The sequence below is a fragment of the Hypanus sabinus genome, chromosome 4, assembly GCF_030144855.1.
Source record: "Hypanus sabinus isolate sHypSab1 chromosome 4, sHypSab1.hap1, whole genome shotgun sequence".
Lineage (NCBI taxonomy): Eukaryota > Metazoa > Chordata > Chondrichthyes > Myliobatiformes > Dasyatidae > Hypanus > Hypanus sabinus.
In genome coordinates, this window is record NC_082709.1 from 66407742 (window position 1) to 66433587 (window position 25846).

Sequence of the window (25846 nt, forward strand, 5' to 3'; positions counted from 1 at the left end):
TTGGACATGGTTGATCAGACTGTGGGGTGCAATGGAATGGGAGGTTAATTGGACTGAGATAGATTGGACATGGTTGATCAGACTGTGGGGTGGAATGGAATGGGAGGGACATTGGACTGAGATAGATTGGACATGGTTGATCAGACTGTGGGGTGGAATGGAATGGGAGGGAAATTGGACTGGGATAGATTGGACATGGTTGTGAGTCAGACTGTGGGGTGGAATGGAATGGGAGGGAAATTGGACTGAGATAGATTGGACATGCTTGATCAGACTGTGGGGTGGAATGGAATGGGAGGTAAATTGGTCTGTGATAGATTGGACATGGTTGATCAGACTGTGGGGTGGAATGGAATGGGAGGGAAATTGGACTGAGATAGATTGGACATGGTTGATCAGACTGTGGGGTGGAATGGAATGGGAGGGAAATTGGTCTGAGATAGATTGGACATGGTTAATCAGACGGTGGGGTGGAATGGAATGGGAGGGAAATTGGACTGAGATAGATTGGACATGGTTGTGAGTCAGACTGTGGGGTGGAATGGAATGGGAGGTAAATTGGTCTGAGATAGATTGGACATGGTTGATCAGACTGTGGGGTGGAATGGAATGGGAGGTAAATTGGTCTGAGATAGATTGGACATGGTTGATCAGACTGTGGGGTGGAATGGAATGGGAGGGAAATTGGACTGAGATAGATTGGACATGGTTGTGAGACAGACTGTGGGGTGGAATGGAATGGGAGGTAAATTGGATTGAGATAGATTGGACATAGTTGTGAGACAGACTGTGGGGTGGAATGGAATGGGAGGGAAATTGGACTGAGATAGATTGGACATGGTTGTGAGACAGACTGTGGGATGGAATGGAATGGGAGGTAAATTGGACTGAGATAGATTGGACATGGTTGATCAGACTGTGGGGTGGAATGGAATGGGAGGGAAATTGGACTGAGATAGATTGGACATGGTTGATCAGACTGTGGGGTGGAATGGAATGGGAGGTAAATTGGATTGAGATAGATTGGACATGGTTGTGAGACAGACTGTGGGGTGGAATGGAATGGGAGGTAAATTGGACTGAGATAGATTGGACATGGTTGATCAGACTGTGGGGTGGATTGGAATGGGAATGAAATTGGACTGCGATAGATTGGACATGGTTGTGAGTCAGACTGTGGGGTGGAATCAAATGGGAGGGAAATTGGATTGAGATAGATTGGACATGGTTGATCAGACTGTGGGGTGGAATGGAATGGGAGGTAAATTGGTCTGAAATAGATTGGACATGGTTGTGAGACAGACTGAGGGGTGGAATGGAATTGGAGGTAAATTGGACTGAGATAGATTGGACATGGTTGTGAGACAGACTGTGGGGTGGAATGGAATGGGAGGTAAATTGGACGGAGATAGATTGGACATGGTTGATCAGACTGTGGGGTGGAATGGAATGGGAGGTAAATTGGTCTGAGATAGATTGGACATGGTTGATCAGACTGTGGGGTGGAATGGAATGGGAGCTAAATTGGACTGAGATAGATTGGACATGGTTGATCAGATTGTGGGTTGGAATGGAATGGGAGGTAAATTGGACTGAGATAGATTGGACATGGTTGATCAGACTGTGGGGTGGAATGGAATGGGAGGGAAATTGGTCTGAGATAGATTGGACATGGTTGATCAGACTGTGGGGTGGAATGGAATGGGAGGTAAATTGGACTGAGATAGATTGGATATGGTTGTGAGACCGACTGTGGGGTGGAATGGAATTGGATGTAAATTGGTCTGAGATAGATTGGACATGGTTGATCAGACTGTGGGGTGGAATGGAATGGGAGGGAAATTGGACTGAGATAGATTGGACATGGTTGTGAGTCAGACTGTGGGGTGGAATGGAATGGGAGGTAAATTGGACTGAGATAGATTGGACATGGTTGTGAGACAGACTGTGGGGTGGAATGGAATGGGAGGTAAATTGGTCTGAGATAGATTGGACATGGTTGATCAGACTGTGGGGTGGAATGGAATGGCAGGTAAATTGGACTGAGATAGATTGGACATGGTTGATCAGACTGTGGGGTGCAATGGAATGGGAGGTAAATTGGACTGGGATAGATTGGACATGGTTGTGAGTCAGACTGTGGGGTGGAATGGAATGGGAGGGAAATTGGACTGAGATAGATTGGACATGCTTGATCAGACTGTGGGGTGGAATGGAATGGGAGGTAAATTGGTCTGAGATAGATTGGACATGGTTGATCAGACTGTGGGGTGGAATGGAATGGGAGGTAAATTGGACTGAGATAGATTGGACATGGTTGATCAGACTGTGGGGTGGAATGGAATGGGAGGTAAATTGGTCTGAGATAGATTGGACATGGTTGATCAGACTGTGGGGTGGAATGGAATGGGAGGTAAATTGGATTGAGATAGATTGGACATGGTTGTGAGACAGACTGTGGGGTGGAATGGAATGGGAGGTAAATTGGACTGAGATAGATTGGACATGGTTGATCAGACTGTGGGGTGGATTGGAATGGGAATGAAATTGGACTGTGATAGATTGGACATGGTTGTGAGTCAGACTGTGGGGTGGAATGGAATGGGAGGGAAATTGGATTGAGATAGATTGGACATGGTTGATCAGACTGTGGGGTGGAATGGAATGGGAGGTAAATTGGTCTGAAATAGATTGGACATGGTTGTGAGACAGACTGAGGGGTGGAATGGAATTGGAGGTAGATTGGACTGAGATAGATTGGACATGGTTGTGAGACAGACTGTGGGGTGGAATGGAATGGGAGGTAAATTGGTCTGAGATAGATTGGACATGGTTGATCAGACTGTGGGTTGGAATGGAATGGGAGGTAAATTGGACTGAGATAGATTGGACATGGTTGATCAGACTGTGGGGTGGAATGGAATGGGAGGTAAATTGGACTGAGATAGATTGGACATGGTTGATCAGACTGTGGGGTGGAATGGAATGGGAGGGAAATTGGTCTGAGATAGATTGGACATGGTTGATCAGACTGTGGGGTGGAATGGAATGGGAGGTAAATTGGACTGAGATAGATTGGACATGGTTGTGAGACAGACTGTGGGGTGGAATGGAATGGGAGGTAAATTGGTCTGAGATAGATTGGACATGGTTGATCAGACTGTGGGGTGGAATGGAATGGGAGGGAAATTGGACTGAGATAGATTGGACATGGTTGTGAGTCAGACTGTGGGGTGGAATGGAATGGGAGGTAAATTGGACTGAGATAGATTGGACATGGTTGTGAGACAGACTGTGGGGTGGAATGGAATGGGAGGTAAATTGGTCTGAGATAGATTGGACATGGTTGATCAGACTGTGGGGTGGTATGGAATGGGAGGTAAATTGGACTGAGATAGATTGGACATGGTTGATCAGACTGTGGGGTGGAATGGAATGGGAGGTAAATTGGTCTGAGATAGATTGGACATGGTTGATCAGACTGTGGGGTGGAATGGAATGGTAGGTAAATTGGACTGAGATAGATTGGACATGGTTGATCAGACTGTGGGGTGGAATGGAATGGGAGGGACATTGGAATGAGATAGATTGGACATGGTTGATCAGACTGTGGGGTGGAATGGAATGGGAGGGACATTGGACTGAGATAGATTGGACATGGTTGATCAGACTGTGGGGTGGAATGGAATGGCAGGTAAATTGGACTGAGATAGATTGGACATGGTTGATCAGACTGTGGGGTGCAATGGAATGGGAGGTAAATTGGACTGGGATAGATTGGACATGGTTGTGAGTCAGACTGTGGGGTGGAATGGAATGGGAGGGAAATTGGACTGAGATAGATTGGACATGCTTGATCAGACTGTGGGGTGGAATGGAATGGGAGGTAAATTGGTCTGAGATAGATTGGACATGGTTGATCAGACTGTGGGGTGGAATGGAATGGGAGGTAAATTGGACTGAGATAGATTGGACATGGTTGATCAGACTGTGGGGTGGAATGGAATGGGAGGTAAATTGGTCTGAGATAGATTGGACATGGTTGATCAGACTGTGGGGTGGAATGGAATGGGAGGTAAATTGGATTGAGATAGATTGGACATGGTTGTGAGACAGACTGTGGGGTGGAATGGAATGGGAGGTAAATTGGACTGAGATAGATTGGACATGGTTGATCAGACTGTAGGGTGGATTGGAATGGGAATGAAATTGGACTGCGATAGATTGGACATGGTTGTGAGTCAGACTGTGGGGTGGAATGGAATGGGAGGGAAATTGGATTGAGATAGATTGGACATGGTTGATCAGACTGTGGGGTGGAATGGAATGGGAGGTAAATTGGTCTGAAATAGATTGGACATGGTTGTGAGACAGACTGAGGGGTGGAATGGAATTGGAGGTAGATTGGACTGAGATAGATTGGACATGGTTGTGAGACAGACTGTGGGATGGAATGGAATGGGAGGTAAATTGGTCTGAGATAGATTGGACATGGTTGATCAGACTGTGGGTTGGAATGGAATGGGAGGTAAATTGGACTGAGATAGATTGGACATGGTTGATCAGACTGTGGGGTGGAATGGAATGGGAGGTAAATTGGACTGAGATAGATTGGAGATGGTTGATCAGACTGTGGGGTTGAATGGAATGGGAGGGAAATTGGTCTGAGATAGATTGGACATGGTTGATCAGACTGTGGGGTGGAATGGAATGGGAGGTAAATTGGACTGAGATAGATTGGACATGGTTGTGAGACAGACTGTGGGGTGGAATGGAATGGGAGGTAAATTGGTCTGAGATAGATTGGACATGGTTGATCAGACTGTGGGGTGGAATGGAATGGGAGGGAAATTGGAATGAGATAGATTGGACATGGTTGTGAGTCAGACTGTGGGGTGGAATGGAATGGGAGGTAAATTGGACTGAGATAGATTGGACATGGTTGTGAGACAGACTGTGGGGTGGAATGGAATGGGAGGTAAATTGGTCTGAGATAGATTGGACATGGTTGATCAGACTGTGGGGTGGAATGGAATGGGAGGTAAATTGGTCTGAGATAGATTGGACATGGTTGATCAGACTGTGGGGTGGAATGGAATGGGAGGTAAATTGGTCTGAGATAGATTGGACATGGTTGATCAGACTGTGGGGTGGAATGGAATGGGAGGTAAATTGGTCTGAGATAGATTGGACATGGATGATCAGACTGTGGGGTGGAATGGAATGGGAGGTAAATTGGACTGAGATAGATTGGACATGGTTGATCAGACTGTGGGGTGGAATGGAATGGGAGGTAAATTGGACTGAGATAGATTGGACATGGTTGATCAGACTGTGGGGTGGAATGGAATGGGAGGTAAATTGGATTGAGATAGATTGGACATGGTTGTGAGACAGACTGTGGGGTGGAATGGAATGGGAGGTAAATTGGACTGAGATAGATTGGACATGGTTGATCAGACTGTGGGGTGGAATGGAATGGGAGGGACATTGGACTGAGATAGATTGGACATGGTTGTGAGTCAGACTGTGGGGTGGATTGGAATGGGAATGAAATTGGACTGGGATAGATTGGACATGGTTGTGAGTCAGACTGTAGGGTGGAATGGAATGGGAGGGAAATTGGACTGAGATAGATTGGACATGCTTGATCAGACTGTGGGGTGGAATGGAATGGGAGGTAAATTGGTCTGTGATAGATTGGAGATGGTTGATCAGACTGTGGGGTGGAATGGAATGGGAGGGGCATTGGACTGAGATAGATTGGACATGGTTGATCAGACTGTGGGGTGGAATGGAATGGGAGGTAAATTGGTCTGAGATAGATTGGACATGGTTGATCAGACTGTGGGGTGGAATGGAATGGGAGGGACATTGGACTGAGATAGATTGGACATGGTTGATCAGACTGTGGGGTGGAATGGAATGGGAGGTAAATTGGTCTGAGATAGATTGGACATGGTTGATCAGACTGTGGGGTGGAATGGAATGGGAGGGAAATTGGACTGAGATAGATTGGACATGGTTGTGAGACAGACTGTGGGGTGGAATGGAATGGGAGGTAAATTGGACTGAGATAGATTGGACATAGTTGTGAGACAGACTGTGGGGTGGAATGGAATGGGAGGGAAATTGGACTGAGATAGATTGGACATGGTTGTGAGACAGACTGTGGGGTGGAATGGAATGGGAGGTAAATTGGATTGAGATAGATTGGACATAGTTGTGAGACAGACTGTGGGGTGGAATGGAATGGGAGGGAAACTGGACTGAGATAGATTGGACATGGTTGTGAGACAGACTGTGGGATGGAATGGAATGGGAGGTAAATTGGACTGAGATAGATTGGACATGGTTGATCAGACTGTGGGGTGGAATGGAATGGGAGGTAAATTGGACTGAGATAGATTGGACATGGTTGATCAGACTGTGGGGTGGAATGGAATGGAAGGTAAATTGGATTGAGATAGATTGGACATGGTTGTGAGACAGACTGTGGGGTGGAATGGAATGGGAGGTAAATTGGACTGAGATAGATTGGACATGGTTGATCAGACTGTGGGGTGGAATGGAATGGGAGGGACATTGGACTGAGATAGATTGGACATGGTTGTGAGTCAGACTGTGGGGTGGATTGGAATGGGAATGAAATTGGACTGGGATAGATTGGACATGGTTGTGAGTCAGACTGTAGGGTGGAATGGAATGGGAGGGAAATTGGACTGAGATAGATTGGACATGCTTGATCAGACTGTGGGGTGGAATGGAATGGGAGGTAAATTGGTCTGTGATAGATTGGACATGGTTGATCAGACTGTGGGGTGGAATGGAATGGGAGGGGCATTGGACTGAGATAGATTGGACATGGTTGATCAGACTGTGGGGTGGAATGGAATGGGAGGTAAATTGGTCTGAGATAGATTGGACATGGTTGATCAGACTGTGGGGTGGAATGGAATGGGAGGGACATTGGACTGAGATAGATTGGACATGGTTGTGAGTCAGACTGTGGGGTGGAATGGAATGGGAGGGAAATTGGACTGATATAGATTGGACATGCTTGATCAGACTGTGGGGTGGAATGGAATGGGAGGTAAATTGGTCTGAGATAGATTGGACATGGTTGATCAGACTGTGGGGTGGAATGGAATGGGAGGGAAATTGGACTGAGATAGATTGGACATGGTTGTGAGACAGACTGTGGGGTGGAATGGAATGGGAGGTAAATTGGATTGAGATAGATTGGACATAGTTGTGAGACAGACTGTGGGGTGGAATGGAATGGGAGGGAAATTGGACTGAGATAGATTGGACATGGTTGTGAGACAGACTGTGGGATGGAATGGAATGGGAGGTAAATTGGACTGAGATAGATTGGACATGGTTGATCAGACTGTGGGGTGGAATGGAATGGGAGGTAAATTGGACTGAGATAGATTGGACATGGTTGATCAGACTGTGGGGTGGAATGGAATGGGAGGTAAATTGGATTGAGATAGATTGGACATGGTTGTGAGACAGACTGTGGGGTGGAATGGAATGGGAGGTAAATTGGACTGAGATAGATTGGACATGGTTGATCAGACTGTGGGGTGGAATGGAATGGGAGGGACATTGGACTGAGATAGATTGGACATGGTTGTGAGTCAGACTGTGGGGTGGATTGGAATGGGAATGAAATTGGACTGGGATAGATTGGACATGGTTGTGAGTCAGACTGTAGGGTGGAATGGAATGGGAGGGAAATTGGACTGAGATAGATTGGACATGGTTGTGAGACAGACTGTGGGATGGAATGGAATGGGAGGTAAATTGGTCTGTGATAGATTGGACATGGTTGATCAGACTGTGGGGTGGAATGGAATGGGAGGGGCATTGGACTGAGATAGATTGGACATGGTTGATCAGACTGTGGGGTGCAATGGAATGGGAGGTAAATTGGTCTGAGATAGATTGGACATGGTTGATCAGACTGTGGGGTGGAATGGAATGGGAGGGACATTGGACTGAGATAGATTGGACATGGTTGATCAGACTGTGGGGTGGAATGGAATGGGAGGTAAATTGGTCTGAGATAGATTGGACATGGTTGATCAGACTGTGGGGTGGAATGGAATGGGAGGGAAATTGGACTGAGATAGATTGGACATGGTTGTGAGACAGACTGTGGGGTGGAATGGAATGGGAGGTAAATTGGACTGAGATAGATTGGACATAGTTGTGAGACAGACTGTGGGGTGGAATGGAATGGGAGGGAAATTGGACTGAGATAGATTGGACATGGTTGTGAGACAGACTGTGGGATGGAATGGAATGGGAGGTAAATTGGACTGAGATAGATTGGACATGGTTGAACAGACTGTGGGGTGGAATGGAATGGGAGGTAAATTGGACTGAGATATATTGGACATGGTGGATCAGACTGTGGGGTGGAATGGAATGGGAGGTAAATTGGATTGAGATAGATTGGACATGGTTGTGAGACAGACTGTGGGGTGGAATGGAATGGGAGGTAAATTGGACTGAGATAGATTGGACATGGTTGATCAGACTGTGGGGTGGATTGGAATGGGAATGAAATTGGACTGCGATAGATTGGACATGGTTGTGAGTCAGACTGTGGGGTGGAATGGAATGGGAGGGAAATTGGATTGAGATAGATTGGACATGGTTGATCAGACTGTGGGGTGGAATGGAATGGGAGATAAATTGGTCTGAAATAGATTGGACATGGTTGTGAGACAGACTGAGGGGTGGAATGGAATTGGAGGTAAATTGGACTGAGATAGATTGGACATGGTTGTGAGACAGACTGTGGGGTGGAATGGAATGGGAGGTAAATTGGACTGAGATAGATTGGACATGGTTGATCAGACTGTGGGGTGGAATGGAATGGGAGGTAAATTGGTCTGAGATAGATTGGACATGGATGATCAGACTGTGGGTTGGAATGGAATGGGAGGTAAATTGGACTGAGATAGATTGGACATGGTTGATCAGACTGTGGGGTGGAATGGAATGGGAGGGACATTGGACTGAGATAGATTGGACATGGTTGTGAGTCAGACTGTGGGGTGGATTGGAATGGGAATGTAATTGGACTGGGATAGATTGGACATGGTTGTGAGTCAGACTGTAGGGTGGAATGGAATGGGAGGGAAATTGGACTGAGATAGATTGGACATGCTTGATCAGACTGTGGGGTGGAATGGAATGGGAGGTAAATTGGTCTGTGATAGATTGGACATGGTTGATCAGACTGTGGGGTGGAATGGAATGGGAGGTAAATTGGATTGAGATAGATTGGACATGGTTGTGAGACAGACTGTGGGGTGGAATGGAATGGGAGGTAAATTGGACTGAGATAGATTGGACATAGTTGTGAGACAGACTGTGGGGTGGAATGGAATGGGAGGGAAATTGGACTGAGATAGATTGGACATGGTTGTGAGACAGACTGTGGGGTGGAATGGAATGGGAGGTAAATTGGATTGAGATAGATTGGACATAGTTGTGAGACAGACTGTGGGGTGGAATGGAATGGGAGGGAAACTGGACTGAGATAGATTGGACATGGTTGTGAGACAGACTGTGGGATGGAATGGAATGGGAGGTAAATTGGACTGAGATAGATTGGACATGGTTGATCAGACTGTGGGGTGGAATGGAATGGGAGGTAAATTGGACTGAGATAGATTGGACATGGTTGATCAGACTGTGGGGTGGAATGGAATGGGAGGTAAATTGGATTGAGATAGATTGGACATGGTTGTGAGACAGACTGTGGGGTGGAATGGAATGGGAGGTAAATTGGACTGAGATAGATTGGACATGGTTGATCAGACTGTGGGGTGGAATGGAATGGGAGGGACATTGGACTGAGATAGATTGGACATGGTTGTGAGTCAGACTGTGGGGTGGATTGGAATGGGAATGAAATTGGACTGGGATAGATTGGACATGGTTGTGAGTCAGACTGTAGGGTGGAATGGAATGGGAGGGAAATTGGACTGAGATAGATTGGACATGCTTGATCAGACTGTGGGGTGGAATGGAATGGGAGGTAAATTGGTCTGTGATAGATTGGACATGGTTGATCAGACTGTGGGGTGGAATGGAATGGGAGGGGCATTGGACTGAGATAGATTGGACATGGTTGATCAGACTGTGGGGTGGAATGGAATGGGAGGTAAATTGGTCTGAGATAGATTGGACATGGTTGATCAGACTGTGGGGTGGAATGGAATGGGAGGTAAATTGGACTGAGATAGATTGGACATGGTTGATCAGACTGTGGGGTGGAATGGAATGGGAGGTAAATTGGTCTGAGATAGATTGGACATGGTTGATCAGACTGTGGGGTGGAATGGAATGGTAGGTAAATTGGACTGAGATAGATTGGACATGGTTGATCAGACTGTGGGGTGGAATGGAATGGGAGGGACATTGGAATGAGATAGATTGGACATGGTTGATCAGACTGTGGGGTGGAATGGAATGGGAGGGACATTGGACTGAGATAGATTGGACATGGTTGTGAGTCAGACTGTGGGGTGGAATGGAATGGGAGGGAAATTGGACTGATATAGATTGGACATGCTTGATCAGACTGTGGGGTGGAATGGAATGGGAGGTAAATTGGTCTGAGATAGATTGGACATGGTTGATCAGACTGTGGGGTGGAATGGAATGGGAGGGAAATTGGACTGAGATAGATTGGACATGGTTGTGAGACAGACTGTGGGGTGGAATGGAATGGGAGGTAAATTGGATTGAGATAGATTGGACATAGTTGTGAGACAGACTGTGGGGTGGAATGGAATGGGAGGGAAATTGGACTGAGATAGATTGGACATGGTTGTGAGACAGACTGTGGGATGGAATGGAATGGGAGGTAAATTGGACTGAGATAGATTGGACATGGTTGATCAGACTGTGGGGTGGAATGGAATGGGAGGTAAATTGGACTGAGATAGATTGGACATGGTTGATCAGACTGTGGGGTGGAATGGAATGGGAGGTAAATTGGATTGAGATAGATTGGACATGGTTGTGAGACAGACTGTGGGGTGGAATGGAATGGGAGGTAAATTGGACTGAGATAGATTGGACATGGTTGATCAGACTGTGGGGTGGAATGGAATGGGAGGGACATTGGACTGAGATAGATTGGACATGGTTGTGAGTCAGACTGTGGGGTGGATTGGAATGGGAATGAAATTGGACTGGGATAGATTGGACATGGTTGTGAGTCAGACTGTAGGGTGGAATGGAATGGGAGGGAAATTGGACTGAGATAGATTGGACATGGTTGTGAGACAGACTGTGGGATGGAATGGAATGGGAGGTAAATTGGTCTGTGATAGATTGGACATGGTTGATCAGACTGTGGGGTGGAATGGAATGGGAGGGGCATTGGACTGAGATAGATTGGACATGGTTGATCAGACTGTGGGGTGCAATGGAATGGGAGGTAAATTGGTCTGAGATAGATTGGACATGGTTGATCAGACTGTGGGGTGGAATGGAATGGGAGGGACATTGGACTGAGATAGATTGGACATGGTTGATCAGACTGTGGGGTGGAATGGAATGGGAGGTAAATTGGTCTGAGATAGATTGGACATGGTTGATCAGACTGTGGGGTGGAATGGAATGGGAGGGAAATTGGACTGAGATAGATTGGACATGGTTGTGAGACAGACTGTGGGGTGGAATGGAATGGGAGGTAAATTGGACTGAGATAGATTGGACATAGTTGTGAGACAGACTGTGGGGTGGAATGGAATGGGAGGGAAATTGGACTGAGATAGATTGGACATGGTTGTGAGACAGACTGTGGGATGGAATGGAATGGGAGGTAAATTGGACTGAGATAGATTGGACATGGTTGAACAGACTGTGGGGTGGAATGGAATGGGAGGTAAATTGGACTGAGATATATTGGACATGGTGGATCAGACTGTGGGGTGGAATGGAATGGGAGGTAAATTGGATTGAGATAGATTGGACATGGTTGTGAGACAGACTGTGGGGTGGAATGGAATGGGAGGTAAATTGGACTGAGATAGATTGGACATGGTTGATCAGACTGTGGGGTGGATTGGAATGGGAATGAAATTGGACTGCGATAGATTGGACATGGTTGTGAGTCAGACTGTGGGGTGGAATGGAATGGGAGGGAAATTGGATTGAGATAGATTGGACATGGTTGATCAGACTGTGGGGTGGAATGGAATGGGAGATAAATTGGTCTGAAATAGATTGGACATGGTTGTGAGACAGACTGAGGGGTGGAATGGAATTGGAGGTAAATTGGACTGAGATAGATTGGACATGGTTGTGAGACAGACTGTGGGGTGGAATGGAATGGGAGGTAAATTGGACTGAGATAGATTGGACATGGTTGATCAGACTGTGGGGTGGAATGGAATGGGAGGTAAATTGGTCTGAGATAGATTGGACATGGATGATCAGACTGTGGGTTGGAATGGAATGGGAGGTAAATTGGACTGAGATAGATTGGACATGGTTGATCAGACTGTGGGGTGGAATGGAATGGGAGGTAAATTGGACTGAGATAGATTGGACATGGTTGATCAGACTGTGGGGTGGAATGGAATGGGAGGTAAATTGGATTGAGATAGATTGGACATGGTTGATCAGACTGTGGGGTGGAATGGAATGGGAGGGACATTGGACTGAGATAGATTGGACATGGTTGTGAGTCAGACTGTGGGGTGGATTGGAATGGGAATGAAATTGGACTGGGATAGATTGGACATGGTTGTGAGTCAGACTGTAGGGTGGAATGGAATGGGAGGGAAATTGGACTGAGATAGATTGGACATGCTTGATCAGACTGTGGGGTGGAATGGAATGGGAGGTAAATTGGTCTGTGATAGATTGGACATGGTTGATCAGACTGTGGGGTGGAATGGAATGGGAGGGGCATTGGACTGAGATAGATTGGACATGGTTGATCAGACTGTGGGGTGGAATGGAATGGGAGGTAAATTGGTCTGAGATAGATTGGACATGGTTGATCAGACTGTGGGGTGGAATGGAATGGGAGGGACATTGGACTGAGATAGATTGGACATGGTTGATCAGACTGTGGGGTGGAATGGAATGGGAGGTAAATTGGTCTGAGATAGATTGGACATGGTTGATCAGACTGTGGGGTGGAATGGAATGGGAGGGAAATTGGACTGAGATAGATTGGACATGGTTGTGAGACAGTCTGTGGGGTGGAATGGAATGGGAGGTAAATTGGACTGAGATAGATTGGACATAGTTGTGAGACAGACTGTGGGGTGGAATGGAATGGGAGGGAAATTGGACTGAGATAGATTGGACATGGTTGTGAGACAGACTGTGGGGTGGAATGGAATGGGAGGTAAATTGGATTGAGATAGATTGGACATAGTTGTGAGACAGACTGTGGGGTGGAATGGAATGGGAGGGAAATTGGACTGAGATAGATTGGACATGGTTGATCAGACTGTGGGGTGGAATGGAATGGGAGGTAAATTGGACTGAGATAGATTGGAGATGGTTGATCAGACTGTGGGGTGGAATGGAATGGGAGGTAAATTGGATTGAGATAGATTGGACATGGTTGTGAGACAGACTGTGGGGTGGAATGGAATGGGAGGTAAATTGGACTGAGATAGATTGGACATGGTTGATCAGACTGTGGGGTGGAATGGAATGGGAGGGACATTGGACTGAGATAGATTGGACATGGTTGTGAGTCAGACTGTGGGGTGGATTGGAATGGGAATGAAATTGGACTGGGATAGATTGGACATGGTTGTGAGTCAGACTGTAGGGTGGAATGGAATGGGAGGGAAATTGGACTGAGATAGATTGGACATGCTTGATCAGACTGTGGGGTGGAATGGAATGGGAGGTAAATTGGTCTGTGATAGATTGGACATGGTTGATCAGACTGTGGGGTGGAATGGAATGGGAGGGGCATTGGACTGAGATAGATTGGACATGGTTGATCAGACTGTGGGGTGGAATGGAATGGGAGGTAAATTGGTCTGAGATAGATTGGACATGGTTGATCAGACTGTGGGGTGGAATGGAATGGGAGGGACATTGGACTGAGATAGATTGGACATGGTTGATCAGACTGTGGGGTGGAATGGAATGGGAGGTAAATTGGTCTGAGATAGATTGGACATGGTTGATCAGACTGTGGGGTGGAATGGAATGGGAGGGAAATTGGACTGAGATAGATTGGACATGGTTGTGAGACAGACTGTGGGGTGGAATGGAATGGGAGGTAAATTGGACTGAGATAGATTGGACATAGTTGTGAGACAGACTGTGGGGTGGAATGGAATGGGAGGGAAATTGGACTGAGATAGATTGGACATGGTTGTGAGACAGACTGTGGGGTGGAATGGAATGGGAGGTAAATTGGTCTGAGATAGTTTGGACATGGTTGATCAGAGTGTGGGGTGGAATGGAATGGGAGGTAAATTGGACTGAGATAGATTGGACATGGTTGATCAGACTGTGGGGTGGAATGGAATGGGAGGTAAATTGGACTGAGATAGATTGGACATGGTTGATCAGACTGTGGGGTGGAATGGAATGGTAGGTAAATTGGACTGAGATAGATTGGACATGGTTGATCAGACTGTGGGGTGGAATGGAATGGGAGGTAAATTGGATTGAGATGGATTGGACATGGTTGTGAGACAGACTGTGGGGTGGAATGGAATGGGAGGGAAATTGGTCTGAGATAGATTGGACATGGTTGATCAGACTGTGGGGTGGAATGGAATGGGAGGTAAATTGGATTGAGATGGATTGGACATGGTTGTGAGACAGACTGTGGGGTGGAATGGAATGGGAGATAAATTGGTCTGAAATAGATTGGACATGGTTGTGAGACAGACTGAGGGGTGGAATGGAATTGGAGGTAAATTGGACTGAGATAGAATGGACATGGTTGTGAGACAGACTGTGGGGTGGAATGGAATGGGAGGTAAATTGGACTGAGATAGATTGGACATGGTTGATCAGACTGTGGGGTGGAATGGAATGGGAGGTAAATTGGTCTGAGATAGATTGGACATGGATGATCAGACTGTGGGGTGGAATGGAATGGGAGGTAAATTGGACTGAGATAGATTGGACATGGTTGATCAGACTGTGGGGTGGAATGGAATGGGAGGTAAATTGGTCTGAGATAGATTGGACATGGTTGATCAGACTGTGGGGTGGAATGGAATGGGAGGTAAATTGGTCTGAGATAGATTGGACATGGTTGATCAGACTGTGGGGTGGAATGGAATGGGAGGGACATTGGACTGAGATAGATTGGACATGTTTGATCAGACTGTGGGGTGGAATGGAATGGGAGGTAAATTGGTCTGAGATAGATTGGACATGGTTGATCAGACTGTGGGGTGGAATGGAATGGGAGGGAAATTGGACTGAGATAGATTGGACATGGTTGTGAGACAGACTGTGGGGTGGAATGGAATGGGAGGTAAATTGGACTGAGATAGATTGGACATAGTTGTGAGACAGACTGTGGGGTGGAATGGAATGGGAGGGAAATTGGACTGAGATAGATTGGACATGGTTGTGAGACAGACTGTGGGGTGGAATGGAATGGGAGGTAAATTGGATTGAGATAGATTGGACATAGTTGTGAGACAGACTGTGGGGTGGAATGGAATGGGAATGAAATTGGACTGGGATAGATTGGACATGGTTGTGAGTCAGACTGTAGGGTGGAATGGAATGGGAGGGAAATTGGACTGAGATAGATTGGACATGCTTGATCAGACTGTGGGGTGGAATGGAATGGGAGGTAAATTGGTCTGTGATAGATTGGACATGGTTGATCAGACTGTGGGGTGGAATGGAATGGGAGGGGCATTGGACTGAGATAGATTGGACATGGTTGATCAGACTGTGGGGTGGAATGGAATGGGAGGTAAATTGGTCTGAGATAGATTGGACATGGTTGATCAGACTGTGGGGTGGAATGGAATGGGAGGGACATTGGACTGAGATAGATTGGACATGGTTGTGAGTCAGACTGTGGGGTGGAATGGAATGGGAGGGAAATTGGACTGATATAGATTGGACATGCTTGATCAGACTGTGGGGTGGAATGGAATGGGAGGTAAATTGGTCTGAGATAGATTGGACATGGTTGATCAGACTGTGGGGTGGAATGGAATGGGAGGGAAATTGGACTGAGATAGATTGGACATGGTTGTGAGACAGACTGTGGGGTGGAATGGAATGGGAGGTAAATTGGATTGAGATAGATTGGACATAGTTGTGAGACAGACTGTGGGGTGGAATGGAATGGGAGGGAAATTGGACTGAGATAGATTGGACATGGTTGTGAGACAGACTGTGGGATGGAATGGAATGGGAGGTAAATTGGACTGAGATAGATTGGACATGGTTGATCAGACTGTGGGGTGGAATGGAATGGGAGGTAAATTGGACTGAGATAGATTGGACATGGTTGATCAGACTGTGGGGTGGAATGGAATGGGAGGTAAATTGGATTGAGATAGATTGGACATGGTTGTGAGACAGACTGTGGGGTGGAATGGAATGGGAGGTAAATTGGACTGAGATAGATTGGACATGGTTGATCAGACTGTGGGGTGGAATGGAATGGGAGGGACATTGGACTGAGATAGATTGGACATGGTTGTGAGTCAGACTGTGGGGTGGATTGGAATGGGAATGTAATTGGACTGGGATAGATTGGACATGGTTGTGAGTCAGACTGTAGGGTGGAATGGAATGGGAGGGAAATTGGACTGAGATAGATTGGACATGCTTGATCAGACTGTGGGGTGGAATGGAATGGGAGGTAAATTGGTCTGTGATAGATTGGACATGGTTGATCAGACTGTGGGGTGGAATGGAATGGGAGGTAAATTGGATTGAGATAGATTGGACATGGTTGTGAGACAGACTGTGGGGTGGAATGGAATGGGAGGTAAATTGGACTGAGATAGATTGGACATGGTTGATCAGACTGTGGGGTGGAATGGAATGGGAGGGACATTGGACTGAGATAGATTGGACATGGTTGTGAGTCAGACTGTGGGGTGGATTGGAATGGGAATGAAATTGGACTGGGATAGATTGGACATGGTTGTGAGACAGATTGTTGGGTGGAATGGAATGGGAGGGAAATTGGACTGAGATAGATTGGACATGGTTGTGAGACAGACTGTGGGGTGGAATGGAATGGGAGGTAAATTGGACTGAGATAGATTGGACATGGTTGATCAGACTGTGGGGTGGAATTGAATGGGAGGTAAATTGGATTGAGATAGATTGGACATGATTGTGAGACAGACTGTGGGGTGGAATGGAATGGGAGGTAAATTGGACTGAGATAGATTGGACATGGTTGATCAGACTGTGGGGTGGAATGGAATGGGAGGTAAATTGGTCTGAGATAGATTGGACATGGTTGATCAGACTGTGGGGTGGAATGGAATGGGAGGGAAATTGGACTGAGATAGATTGGACATGGTTGTGAGACAGACTGTGGGGTGGAATGGAATGGGAGGGAAATTGGTCTGAGATAGATTGGACATGGTTGATCAGACTGTGGGGTGGAATGGAATGGGAGGTAAATTGGATTGAGATGGATTGGACATGGTTGTGAGACAGACTGTGGGGTGGAATGGAATGGGAGGTAAATTGGTCTGAGATAGATTGGACATGGTTGATCAGACTGTGGGGTGGAATGGAATGGGAGGTAAATTGGATTGAGATAGATTGGACATGGTTGTGAGACAGACTGTGGGGTGGAATGGAATGGGAGGTAAATTGGTCTGAGATAGATTGGACATGGTTGATCAGACTGTGGGGTGGAATGGAATGGGAGGTAAATTGGTCTGAGATAGATTGGACATGGTTGATCAGACTGTGGGGTGGAATGGTATGGGAGGGAAATTGGACTGAGATAGATTGGACATGGTTGATCAGACTGTGGGGTGGAATGGAATGGGATGTAAATTGGTCTGAGATAGATTGGACATGGTTGATCAGACTGTGGGGTGGAATGGAATGGGAGGTAGATTGGACATGGTTGTGGGTCAGACCAGGGTTGATCAGACTGTGGGGTGGATGCCAATGGAAAATGCACTGGATTGGGCAGCTCTTTGCCAATAAATGTACTCCGCCTCAATAATATGGATTTAGAAGGTTGCCTGTCCAGGGAGTGCAGGTGACATTGGAAGCTGTCCCCCTCCTCACTGCTGTGTCTGAGCCCAGTGGGAGTTATTTATTTATAAGATGCAGAATAGGTCCTTCTGGCCCTTTGAGCCAGGACACAGCACCTCCAATTTAACCCTAGCCTAATCACGGGACAATTTACACTGACCAATTAACCCACCAATTGGTATGTCTTTGGACTATGGGAGAAAACCCACGCACTCATGGGGAGAACATGCAAGCTCCTTACAGACAGCAGTGGTAAATGAACCCAGTTTGCCAGTACTGTAAAGCTGTGCGCTAACCACACTACCAGGCTGCCCGGTATGAATGTGTCAGATATCCTCAGTGATGGAGTCAAGTGGAGAAACTGGCCCTTCTTCCTGCTGAATCGATACAGATCATCAACTGCTTTCTCCCCAGTCCCATTTATCAGGACTACTCCTGTGGCTTTCTGTGCCTTGGCAATCCAAGTGTTCATGCAGATGTTCTTGCACGTTGTGATTCTACCCGTCTCCATCACTCTCTCAGACAGTGCACTCCAGATTACGTCCACCCTCTGAAGGAAAACATCTTTAAATTCCCTCTAAACCTCCTACCCCGCACCCTAAACCCATGCCTTTTATTTATTTACGGTTACTTAGTGATACACCGTGGAATGGGTCCTTCCAGCCCTTTGACCCCCATTGCTTAGCAACCCTCGGCAATCACAATTTAACACTAACCGAATCACCGGGCAATTTACAATGACCAATCAACCTGCTCGGTAGGTCTTTTGGCTGTGGAAGGGAACTGGAGGACCTGGAGAAAACTCATACATTCCACGGGAAGGACGTACACAGGCTCCTTCCAGAAGACAGCGGGATTGAACTCCAGACTCTGACACTCCGAGCTGTAATAATGTTGCACTGTTTGCTATGCTAACATGACACCCAAAAATAATTAGCTTTCAATATCTATGTTACAGGGGAAAAAATCCTGATACCTACCATATTGATGTCCCTCCTAATTTTGTGTACCTCTATCAGCCTTCCTGTTCTAAGGAAAGCAACACTATCTTGCCCTCCCTCGTATTGAAATGCTCCATCCCAGGCAATATACAATGAAGATCCTCTATGAGCTCTCCTGTGCAATCTTGTCTTCTCTATTGTGTGGAAACCAAAGCTATTCATAACATTCCAGTTGTGGCCTAATCATTGCTTTATGAAGTTGGTCCATGAACCTTCTTCTCTTGTATTCTGCCTGTGCTGTACCTTCAGAGATCCCTGGACCATGGAATTAGCTTTATTTATCATGAGTACATCAAAATATAGAGTGAAGTACATCGTATGTGTCAAATCAAATCAGTGTGGATTGTCCTGGGCAACCCACAGTTGTTGCCACACTTCCAGTGTCAAGTAGCACCAAGGTCTCTCTGTTCTTTGATAGTCCCTAGAGCCCTCGCAATTATTATACATTTCCCACCATATTGGTCCTCCCAAAAATGCATCACTTCGCACTTAACAAAATCAAACTCCATCTGCCATTGCTTTGTCCATCTTACCAACTGATCAATTTTATCTTTTACCTTAAGGCTATGTTCCTCATGATCAGTGCTATTGCTGGTCATATCATCTGTAAGCTAACTAAACAAACCCATGACATTCATATCCAAATTCTTATGGTGTGTAGCAAAGACAAAATACCCCGGGAGTGATCTCTGGCGGAAGCCAGATGGTCAGAAGCCTCCACACATTCTGTTAGCACGTCATTTCTGGATCCAGTTTGTCACCTTGCCCTGGGCTGCATTCTTTAAGATCAGAATCCCTCATGAAACTTTGTCAAAGGCCTTACTGAAGACTGTGTAGATGATATTAACCACACTGCCCTCACCAATACACTTTGTTATTCCTTGTGGGTAAAAAAAAATCTAATTGGTAACAGAGGATCTTCCCCAGTTGTATTTTATCATTAGCTTATGTGTTTAGTCCCACTCCAGGTCCTTGTATTCACTGTCGTTATGCTAAGAGAGCCCCCACCTATCAAATCCTGATGCTCCAGTCACGACCCTCACCAATTTTTATTGACGCACCGTAGAAAGCATCCAGCACGGCTTGGTATGGCCCTGCCCTGCCCAAGCCTGCCAGAGAGTGCAGAGAGTTGTGGACACAGCCCAGTCCAGCACGCAAACCATCCTCCCTCCATCGACCCTTGCGACACTTCCAACATCATCGAAGACTCCTCCCAACCCGGGCATTCTGTCTTCTCCCACATCCCACCAGGCAGAGGATGCAAATGCTTGAGAGGAAATGCCAGCAGGCACGAGGACTACTCCATCCCACTGTTATGAGAGTCTTGAACAGACCTCTCAGACGCCGAAAGCTGAACCTGTGATCTCCTAGTCTGCCTCCTGATGGCCCTCAGACCTCACTGTCTGTCTGCATTGCATCCGTCTACCTGTAGCACTGCACTTTGAATTCCTTTGTATGACCTCAGTCTACTTATGTACGGAGTGATCTGACTGGCTGGTATGCAAGCAAACTCTTTTCATTGTACCGTGATGATTGATTGGTTGTTCATCTTCCTTAGCTGCAGTGGATGACCGTGACTTCTTCTTCACGTCCTTCATTTTGCATGAAGCATGGCCGACCCGCCTTCCTGGATCTCATGGCTGAATTCATCTGTCCAGCCCACCAGAGCTGGCTGCACATGATAGGACATTCATGTCTATAGCTCACCAGGGTATGAGGCTGGCCGGTTACCCTCACCTGGTGTCGCCCACTTGTCGAAGCGGGGAACTGGGCTGTGGCTGCTGTCGCGAGCAAACAGCTGTCGGAGCCACGGGCGAGGGCTGAGTGTCCGGTGCAGGCCAAAGGTGAGTGAGCAGCCCCAGAATGGATGAACGCTGCTACCCCTCCCTTCACCCCATACTCCCCGTAGCCTGGTACACACGACAATAATACAAGCCAACACAAGCAGCAATACATCTGAGGACGTGGTTTTGAAGAAGGACAGGGAAGTTAACCCCAAGTACCCTGTTTCTCCTCAGACACCACAGGCCTACAGAACACTCTCCACGTTTTTAAATTCCCAGTATTCATGGTGCTTCCTTCCTGCTGTTTTTGTGAGAGTGCTGGACGTCTATCAGTATTCCACAAAGGGAATCCCTAAGGCTGAATTTTGCTTCTTGATGGAGCTTCCGATTAGCAAATGGGTAGCACCTGAGCGACCACAAGACGTGACGAGCAATACTGCAGGAAAGAAAATGCTGCTTCTCTCTCCCCGGGTGCCTGACCTGTTGAGCCTTTTCCGTTATCTCAGATTCCCAGCAACAGTGGTTTTGTTTCTTAATCGACCACAAAGTATGCGTAGTTGAATGAAAAGTACTGCCAGATGTCACGAGGTGCGCAGGTTGGCACTTCCCTGCAGGGAAATTACGATAATTTAACCGGAGACTTTTCCAAAGCATCCGGGCCCCCTTGGCCTTCCAGAACAAAGGGAACGAGTTGACTGGGACTAAATGTGATACTCATTCAGTAGGCGGTGAGTTTCGGAAGCTGGTGGTTCACAGCCTGTCACGGTGTTGCTCCCTGAGGTCTATGATCCAGGTGTCAGCTCCCCCGTCCTGCGCAACTCTCTCTCCCATCACCCCCCCCCCCCCCACCCCCAAGCAGGCTGGGTCTCATACATTGCGTGCTCGCTATAATAACTGTATGATCATTACCACCACTCGAGCGAGCAAGATCTCTTCATTGAAAGAATGAGGTTAGCTGTCAGAGTGGAAACTGGAGTACAGCGTTTATGCAGGGATGCAATACTCTCCCTGTTTTCGTTTGCCTGGTGAATCGCTTCTCCTTTGTGCTAATCTATCATCTCACCTTTGTTGCCTCCAGCTCCGTTCTTCTGCTTCAGTCAAAATGCCATTGGCTGGGTGTCTGCCAGCTTGTGTCCAGGGCCATCCTCTCAGCAACAGGACGTAGGAGTAGAGTTAGGCCACGTCCTATCGGGTTCGCTCTGCCGTTCTATCATAGCTGATTCGTTATCCCTCTCAACCCCATTCTGCTGCCTTCTCCCTGCAACCTTTGACACCCTTTCTAATCAAGAGTCTGTAAACATCGGCTTTAAACATGCCAAATGACTTGGCCCCCACAGGTGTCCGTGGCAACGAATTCCACAGATTCACCACCCTCTGGCTGAAGAACGTTCTAAAGGGACATCCTCATATTCTGAGGCTGTGCCCTGTGGTTCTAGACTCTCCCACTATCGGACGCATCCTCTCCATGTCTATGTTCCCCAGTCTACATTGGTTCCGGTAAAACCTTGATTTTAAGATGCTAACGTTCTTGCACAACTTATTTAATTTTTAAAATGCTGCTGCAAAACAGCAGATTTCACAGCGTATGCCAGTGATTCTGATTCGGAGGCATTGCTTCAGGCCCATCCGTAGCACCATCCCTTCCTCTCACTCTCTCTCCGTTGACCAGGAGACTCTGCACTGCTCTCAGTCTTAGCCTCTGCTGATCGACTCCGCCTTCAGCTTTAAATCCTGCAGTTCCCACCATAAACCTCTCAATCCCTCATCTGGAGATGATTGTTAAAATCAATTTCCTTAACCAAGAATGTGGCTGTCTTTCCTGATAACCTCCGCTTTAGTTGGATTTTGTCTGAAGATAACCCCGTGAAGCAGGGTGGGTTGTGCAACAGCAATACAGGTGCAAAATAAATTCATGGTTTTGTTATTCATATGAGGAAAGTTTGATGGCTCTGGTCCTGTATTCACTGGAATTCAGAAGAATGAGGCGTGACCTCATTCAACCTATTGGATGGTGAAAAGCTTTGATGGAGTGGATGTGGAGAGGATGTCTCCTATGATGGGAGAGTCTAAGACCAGAGGACACAGCCTCAGATTAGAAGGGTGTCCTTTTAGAATGGAGATGAGGAGGAATTTCTTTAGCCAAAGCATGGTGAATCTGTGGAATTCATTGCCACAGGCCTGTAGCAGCCACATCTGAATATATATTTAAGGCAGAGGTTGCTAGATTCTTGATTGGTGAGGGCATGAGGGGATACAGGGAAAAGGCAGGAAATTGGGGCTGAGAGGAAAATTGAATCAGCCGTGATGAAATGGGGAAGCAGACTTGATGGGCCAAATGGCCCGAATCTGCTATGTCTTATGGTCTTATTCATTTGAGTAGAACAGAAAAGTAAATTTAAACAGAGCCAAGTCTGCTCTGCCTTTATCTCTGGTGGGGTGATCAAAAGTAAGTGAAGAGCATTCAGTGTGGTCTAACCATGGTTTAATACAGGTTTAATAGAGCTTCCTCATTCTTGCATTATTATGGCCTTGCTAACCTGTGATGCAATGTACGGTAAAAAATGTATTTCTTCACATTTCTTTCCTCTCCCCACCCTTCCTAATCTTCCTAATCCTTCCTCTCAAAGGAAACCATCTCACATTTATCTTCATCTGCTAATTATTTGTCCACTCTGCAAGTTTGTTCCTGCCCTCCTCTTACATGCTGCTGTCCCGTTCAGTAATGACCATCCCCACACTTGAAATTATCTTGGCGTTGCTATTAGTTTTATTGTCACGTGTACAGTGAAAAGCTTGCCTTGCATATTATTCAGAACAGATCAAATGGTTACACAGCGCATGAGGTAGAACGAGGTAAAAACAGTAACAATGCAGAATAAAGTGTAAGATTTACTGAGAAAGTGAAGGTAAACAAGGTGCAAGATCATAAGGAGGTAGATTTTGAGGTTGAGAGGCCATCTCTTCATATGTGAGATCTGTTCACGAATGTGGCAACAGTGGGATAGAAGCTGTCCTTGACCTTGATGGTGCGTGCTTTTGTATCTTCTGGCCAGTGGGAGAGGGGAGAAGAGGCGGTTGGGGTCTTTAATCATGCTGGCTGCTTTACTGAGGCAGCAAGAAGGATAAGCAGAGTCCATAGAGGGGAGGCTGGTGTCTGTGATCCACTGAGATGTGTCCACAACTCTCTGCAGTTTCCTACGGTCACATGCAGAGCAGTTGCCATACCAATCTGGTTAGAATGTTTCCCATGGTGCAGTGACAAAGATTGTTAAGGGTTGACAGGGACACACCAAATCTCTTTAACCTCCTGAGGAAGTAGATGCGTTGGTGATTCTCTTAGCTGGAACGTCAATGTAGTTGGACCAGGACAGGCTATTGTTGATGTTCATTGCTCGGAATTTGAAGCCTCAACCCCAACACCATTAATGTACAGGAGCCTGTTCACCACCCTCCTGAAGTCATTGACCAGCTGTTTGGTTTTGCTTAGGGGAAGGTTGTTGAGATGGTACCACGTCACTAGGCCTACTATCTCTGTACTGTACTATGACTAGCCTTTATTTCAAATATGACCCACTACAGTGGTTTCATCTGTAAACTTGTTTGTAAAGATAGCGATTCTATTCTCAATTCCAGGATGTAAACCAGAGTCATACAGCTAAGAAACAGGCCCTTTGGCCTACTGGTCTCCTTTCTGATCCTCAAACATCCCGTTATCGATCGTAAATGTAAACTGTGAATAATCATGGTTCCAGCACTGAACTGTGAGGACTACTTTCCCTCGTCTGAACTTCCCCTCTCTGCTTTCTGTCGTGGAAGCAACTAGCATCCCATTCCCCCACCCCAACCACATCCTTCCATCTTATTCAAGAGTTAATCTTATACAAGGTCTTTTAACAAATCTTTAGGAACTGCATTTGCTGCTTTCCACCATCTTCTTACTCCTCCAAAACACAATAAAGCTGCTCGAGCAAAATTTCCCTTCTGACACCCATGAGAACTAGATGCTCTATTCTTTGCTTTAGGTAGAGAGTCCATTATTTTCCTACCACCTGATGTTAACCTGACTGCTCTCTAATTCCCCGGACGTATTCCATCCCCTTTCGGAAATGCAGAATTACATTAGCCAGTCCTCCAGCAGCACATAAATCATTAAAGATGTGTGGCAATGCCTCCGCCATCTCTTCCCTAGATTATTTTAAAATGCGAGATGCAGTCCACGAGACCGGGGACGCTAATCTCTCTGATCGGTTTACTTATTTTATTTAGAGATACAGCACAGTAACTGGCCCTTCTACCCAGCCAGCCTGTGCTGCCCAATTACACCCACGTGAACAATCGACCTACTACCTCTTACATCTTTGAAAAGTGGGAGGAAACCGGAACACCTGAAGGAAACCCGGTTACAGAGAAAATGCAAAAACTCCTCACCGAAGCAGCTGGAATTGAACTCGGGTTGCTGGTGCAGCAATTGCATTACACTAACCATTGTGCTATGGTGTTGTCCAGTTATTTATAATTATCCTTTTTTTTCCATTGTAAGTGCACATTCATTAGTCAATCATAATTCATGTCAAGTTCTGGGCTGTAACTTTAGCAGTGCTATAAGCATTTCACATATCTACTGTTATATCCTGTAGAAGTGTCCTGCCCAGCTTTGAGTACCTTTCTCCCTTACCAGCCTTCCTTCTTTCTACCAAAGTGTCCATAAAATATTTCATTGCTTTGATATTCCTTCTGTTTAACCTTCATTCCTAATCCCTTCACACACTGTTATCACACACTTCTCTGCAGTCTATGTACCTTCTATATTCTCCTTTCATA